We start from the raw sequence: 6,692 nt of genomic DNA, 5'->3' as shown, positions 1-6,692 counted from the left end.
CAGAAAACGCTAGTGGGAGTTGTGAATAGACCACAAATAGTAGTAGTGAGGTTGGGGACAGCATCAAACAAGAAATAAGGGATGTGTGCAATAAAGGTACAGCAGTAATCATGGGTGACTTTAATCTACATATTGATTGGGCTAACCTAACTGGTAGCAATGCGGTGGAGGAGGATTTACTAGATTGTATTAGGGATGGTTTTCTAGACCAATATGTCGAGGAACCAACCAGGGAGCTGGCCATCCTCGACTGGGTGATGTGTAATGAGAAGGGACTAATTAGCAATCTTGTTGTGCGAGGCCCCTTGGGGAAAAGTGACCATAATATGGTAGAATTCCTTATCAAGATGGAGAGTGACAAAGTTAATTCGGAAACTCGGGTCCTGAACTTAAGGAGTGGTAACTTCGACGGTATGAGGCGTGAATTGGCTAGAATAGACTGGCAAAAGACACTCAAAGGGTTGACGGCGGATAAGCAGTGGCAAATATTTGAAGATCACATGGATGAACTTCAGCAATTGTTCATCCCTGTCTGGAGTAAAAATAAAATGGGGAAGGTGGCTCAACCATGGCTAACAAAGGAAATTCAGGATAGTGTTAAAGCCAAGAAAGAGGCATATAAATTGGCTAGAAAAAGCAACAAACCTGAGGACTGGGAGAAATTTAGAATTCAACAGAGAAGGACTAAGGGTTTAATTAGGAGGGGGAAGATAGAGTATGAGAGGAAGCTTGCAGGGAATATAAAAACTGACTGCAAAAGCTTCTATAAATACGTGAAGAGAAAAAGATTAGTAAAGACAAACGTAGGTCCCTTGCAGTCGGAATCAGGTGAATTTATAATGGGGAACAAAGAAATGGCAGACTAATTGAACCAATACTTCGGTTTTGTCTTCATGAAGGAAGATATAAATAACCTTCCGAAAGTACTAGGGGACAGTGGGTCGAGGGAGAAGGAGGAACTGAAGGATATCCTTATTAGGCAGGAAATTGTGTTAGGGAAATTGATGGGATTGAAGTCTGATAAATCCCCGGGGCCTGATAGTCTACATCCCAGAGTACTTAAGGAGGTGGCCATAGAAATAGTGGATGCATTGGTGATCATTTTCCAACAGTGTATCGACTCTGGATCAGTTCCTATGGACTGGAGGGTAGCTAATGTAACACCACTTTTTAAAAAAGGAGGGAGAGAGAAAATGGGTAATTATAGACCGGTTAGCCTGACAGCAGTAGTGGGGAAAATGTTGGAATCAATCATTAAGGATGAAATAGCAGCGCATTTGGAAAGCAGTGACAGGATCGGACCAAGTCAGCATGAAAGGGAAATCATGCTTAATAAATCTTCTGGAATTTTTTGAGGATGTAACTAGCAGAGTGGACAAGGGAGAACCAGTAGATGTGGTGCATTTGGACTTTCAAAAGGCTTTTGACAAGATCCCGCACAAGAGATTGGTGTACAAAATCAAAGCACATGGTATTGGGTAATATACTAACGTGGATAGGGAACTGGTTGGAAGACAGGAAGCAGAGAGTCGGGACAAACGGGTCCTTTTCAGAATGGCAGGCAGTGACTAGTGGAGTGCCACAGGGCTCAGTGCTGGGACCCCAGCTCTTTACAATGTACATTAACGATTTAGATGAAGAAATAAGTAAAATCTCCAAGTTTGCGGATGACACTAAACTGGGTGGCGAAGTGAGCTGTGAGGAGGACGCTAAGAGGCTGCAGGGTGACTTGGACAGGTTAGGTGAGTGGGCAAATATATGGCAGATGCAGTAGAATGTGGATAAATGTGAGGTTATCCATTTTCGGGGCAAAAACACGAAGGCAGAATATTATCTGAATGGCGGCAGATTAGGAAAAGGGGAGGTGCAACGAGACCTGGGTGTCATGGTTCATCAGTCACTGAAAGTGGGCACGCAGGTACAGCAGGCGGTAAAGAAGGCAAATGGTATGTTGGTCTTCATAGCTAGGGGATTTGAATATAGAAGCAGGGAGGTCTTAATGCAGCTGTACAGGGCCTTATTGAGGCCTCATCTGGAATATTGTGTTCAGTTTTGGTCTCCTAATCTGAGGAAGGACGTTCTTGCTATTGATGGAGTGCAGTGAAGGTTCACCAGACAGATTCCAGGGATGGCTGGGCTGTCATATGAGGAGAGACTGGATCGACTGGGCCTTTATTCACTGGAGTTTAGAAGGATGAGAGGGGATCTCATAGAAACGTATAAGATTCTGACAGGGCTGGACAGGATAGATGCGGGAAGAATGTTCCCGATGTTGGGGAAGTCCAGAACCAGGGGTCATTGTCTTAGGATAAGGGGTAGGCCATTTAGGACTGAGATGAGGAGAAACTTCTTCACTCAGAGAGTTGTTAACCTGGAATTCCCTGTGGAGTTGTTGATGCCAGTTCACTGGATATAGTCAAGAGGGAGTTAGATATGGCCCTTACGGTTAAGGGGATCAAGGGGTATGGAGAGAAAGCAGGAAAGGGGTACTGAAGGAATGATCAGCCATGATCTTATTGAATGGCGGTGCAGACTCAAAGGGCCGAATGGCCTACTCCTGCACGTATTTTCTATGTTTCTATGTTGCCCTCACCACACCATTATTAGCTCACACTTCCAGAAAATTACAGCGCAAAATATTTTTGAGCTGAAGGGTGCAGTTATAAGCCTCACTAATGGTGTATGGCGTAAGATGGCCCACTCTGATAAGATAAAATTTGCAGATGACACAAAGATTAGTGGGAAAGCGGGTTGTGTAGAGGACACAGAGAGGCTGCAAAGAGATTTGGATAGGTTAAGCGAATGGGCTAAGGTTTGGGAGATGGGATACAATGTCGGAAAATGTGAGGTCATCCACCTTGGAAAGAAAACAATAAAAGGGAATATTATTTTAATGGGGAGAAATTACAACATGCTGTGGTGCAGAGGGACCTGGCGGTCCTTGTGCATGAAACTCTTTTAGAGTCTACCTACAAAACATAAAACATTAAACCGTGCCACCCGACCTGGGTGACACACCAGACATTTACAAGGCCCTTTTTTTCCTTTTTTTTTGTTTTTTTGTGTTTTTCTTTTTTTTTGGGGCACTAAAATCACAATTTTCCCAGTGCCCCCTATAAAAGGGAAGGGGACACTAAAAGCACCGGCAATTAAAACAAATTAAACATTAAAACGTAAAATCAAATTAAAATTTGGTTGCCGGGCGTGATGATGCATTCCAGTCCCTCCGGTGCCCACCTCTCGCAGAAGGCCGCGAGCGTACCGGTGGACACCGCGTAAGCCTACTGCACCTGGTATTCCCAGGCAGTCTCCCATCCAAGTACTAACCAGGCCTGACTCTGCTTAAGCTTCCAAGATCAGACGAGATCGGGCATTTGCAGACTAGTGTGGCCATGAAACTCATGAAACTCTTTTAGAGTCTACCTGCAAAACATAAACATTAAACTGTGCCACCCGACCTGGGTGACACTCCAGACATTTACAAGGCCCTTTTTTTTCCCCCCTTTTTTTTTGTGTTTTTCTTTTTTTGTTTTTTTTTTTGGGTACTAAAATCACAATTTTCCCCAGTGCCCCCTATAAAAGGGAAGGGGGACACTAAAAGCACCGGCAATTAAAACAAATTCAACTTAAAAACGTAAAATCAAATTAAAATTTGGTTGCCGGGCGTGATGATGCACTCCAGTCCCTCCGGTGCCCACCTCTCGCGGAAGGCCGTGAGCGTACCGGTGGACACCGCGTGCTCCATCTCCAAGGACACCCTGGACCGGATGTAAGAGCGGAAGAGAGGCAGGCAGTCAGGTTGAACGACCCCCTCGACCGCCCGCTGCCTGGACCGGCTGATGGCACCCTTGGCCGTGCCCAGGAGCAGTCCTACGAGGAGGCCTTCGGACCTACCCGCTCCCCTCCGCACAGGGTGCCCAAAGATCAGGAGAGTGGGACTGAAGTGCAGCCAGAATTTCAGGAGCAGCCCCTTCAAATAATAAAACAGGGGCTGCAACCTTGCGCATTCCATAAAAACATGGAACACGGACTCTTCCAGACCGCAGAAATTGCAGGCGGCCTGGGAGTCCGTGAACCGGCTTAAAAATTTGTTGCACGGCACTGCTCCATGCACCACCCTCCAGGCCAAGTCCCCGATGAATAGTGGGAGGACCCCTGCGTAGAGTGCCCTCCATCGGGGACCCCCGCCTCCTCCGGACGGCAAGATGGTACGCCATGGCGTGTCCGGACGGCCGGCGAGGATGGCAAAGTTGAGGGTGTGCAGGAGCAGCCCGTACAGGAAACCCCTCCGCGCGGAACTGAAAGGCACGGAGGGGATTTCCCCGAGGCGGCTCAAGTTGTGAGGCGCCGGCCCCCGAGGGAGGTTCCGGGATTTGGCGCCGATGAGGAATTCCGTCTCCTTGTGCATGAATCCCAAAAGGTTAGTTTGCAGGTGCAGCAGGTAATCAGGAAGGCGAATGGAATGTTGGCCTTCAATGCGAGAGGGATGGAGTACAAAAGCAGGGAGGTCCTTCTGCAATAGGGTATTGGTGAGGCCGCACCTGGAATACTGCGTGCAGTTTTGGTCACCTTACTTAAGGAAGGATATACTGGCTTTGGAGGGGGTACAGAGATGATTCACTTGGCTGATTCTGGAGATGAGGGAGTTACCTTATGATGATAGATTGAGTAGACTGGGTCTTTACTCGTTGGAGTTCAGAAGGATGAGGGGTGAACTTATAGAAACATTTAAAATAATGAAAGGGATAGACAAGATAGAGGCAGAGAAGTTGTTTCCACTGGTCAGGGAGACTAGAACTAGGGGGCACAGCCTCAAAATACGGGGGAGCCAATTTAAAACCGAGTTGAGAAGGAATTTCTTCTCCCAGAGGATTGTGAATCTGTGGAATTCTCTGCCCAAGGAAGCAGTTGAGGCTAGCTCATTGAATGTATTCAAATCACAGATAGATAGATTTTTAACCAATAAGGGAATTAAGGGTTATGGGGAGCGGGCGGGTAAGTGGAGCTGACTCCACGGCCAGATCAGCCATGATCTTGTTGAATGGCGGAGCAGGCTCGAGGGGCTAGATGGCCTACTCCTGTTCCTAATTCTTATGTTCTTATGTTCTTATGTTTGCAAACTCATTGGGGGCAGAGGGTCCGATCCATTATGATGGATAATGGAGATGCCACAAATAACACCAACTTTACCCCTCCGCCATCCTAGACTCTACAACTGCTGCTGTGCTGTTTCACATCAAGTCATGGGTGAGCCAGAGCTTTCCACCTCTTGATATCAGCAAGGCTGTGTTTTGTTACCATGAGAAAATTTGCACCTCAGGTAACAATCTCACCCCCCTTCTCAGCTACTCATTCATGTTGAACCTAATGGTGCACATGATTGGTGTCCTGATGAATCTTGAGCTGAACTTCAAAACCTGGATCTTGTCAACACAAGATCACCTACTTCCATTTTGCAATGCACCTGTCTATGTCCTACCATACCCACCACTGTTATTGAAACATTCATCCATCCATGCCTTTGCCAGTGCTAAGCTTCATTTCTCCAATACTCTCCGCATCTGCCTCATAACATAAATGTCAACTTTTCCAGAACACTATCCCATACTAAATTCTGCACTTCTCATATTCCCAATGTCATCAACATCAATTGGCTCCCATCCCCAGTGCATCAAACTTAAAATCATTGTTCTCATTTTCAAACTGATCCATGGCCTTGCTCCTCACCATCTCTGCAATTTTCAACCTTACCTCTCACCACCATCATCTTTCAATTCTGCTCTACTGTGTATCCCTCTCTCCCTCTACTCCATCATCATTGTCAAGCCTTCAGCTAGTATACCCCAGCACTCTAGAATTGTTTTCCTAAACCTTCTAACCACACTTTTGAAGCTTCCTCAAAATCTACCTATCTGATTGTACCTTTGGTCACTTGCCCCAACTTCTCTCAATCCTCCTTGCTTCGGTCTCCTAACCTGCTGCAAAGCAATTTATGTTCCAAAATAATAACATAAGAACATAAGAAATAGGAACAGGAGTAGGCCATACAGCCCCTCGCGCCTGCTCCGCCATTCAATGTCATGGCTGATCTGATCATGGACTCAGCTCCACTTCCCTGCCCGCTCCCAATAACCCCTTATCCTCTTATCGATTAAGAAACCGTCTATTTCTGTCTTAAATTTATTCAATGTCCCAGCTTCCACAGCTCTCTGAGGCAGCGAATTCCACATCTCTGTTTTAAATGGGCGACCCCTTATTCTAAGATCGTGCCCTCTAGTTCGAGTCTCCCCCATCAGTGGAAACATCCTCTCTGCATCCACCCTGTCAAGCCCCCTCATAATCTTATACGTCTCGATAAGATCACCTCTCATTCTTCTGAATTCCAATGAGTAGAGGCCCAACCTACTCAACCTTTCCTCGTAAGTCAACCCCCACATCCCCGGAATCAACCTAGTGAACCTTCTCTGAACTGCCTCCAAAGCAAGTATATCCTTTTGTAAATGTGGAAACCAAAACTGCACGCAGTATTCCAGGTGTGGCCTCACCAATACCTTATATAGCCGTAGTCAGACTTCCCTGCTTTTATACTCCATCCCTTTTGCAATAAAGGCCAAGATACCATTGGCCTTCCTGATCACTTACTGTACCTGTATACTATTCTTTTGTGTTTCTTGCACAAGTACCCCCAGGTC

General features: G+C 46.3%; 1 pseudogene; it reads right to left on the bottom strand.

Moving 5' to 3' along the window:
• Positions 1 to 3,278: 3,278 nt before the first annotated feature.
• LOC139267555 (5S ribosomal RNA) lies at positions 3,279 to 3,398 on the bottom strand (annotated as a pseudogene).
• Positions 3,399 to 6,692: the final 3,294 nt, after the last annotated feature.

This window comes from Pristiophorus japonicus, chromosome 7 (genome assembly GCF_044704955.1).
Source record: "Pristiophorus japonicus isolate sPriJap1 chromosome 7, sPriJap1.hap1, whole genome shotgun sequence".
Classification (NCBI taxonomy): Eukaryota; Metazoa; Chordata; class Chondrichthyes; family Pristiophoridae; genus Pristiophorus; species Pristiophorus japonicus.
This window is presented reverse-complemented; position numbering and strand designations above follow the sequence as displayed.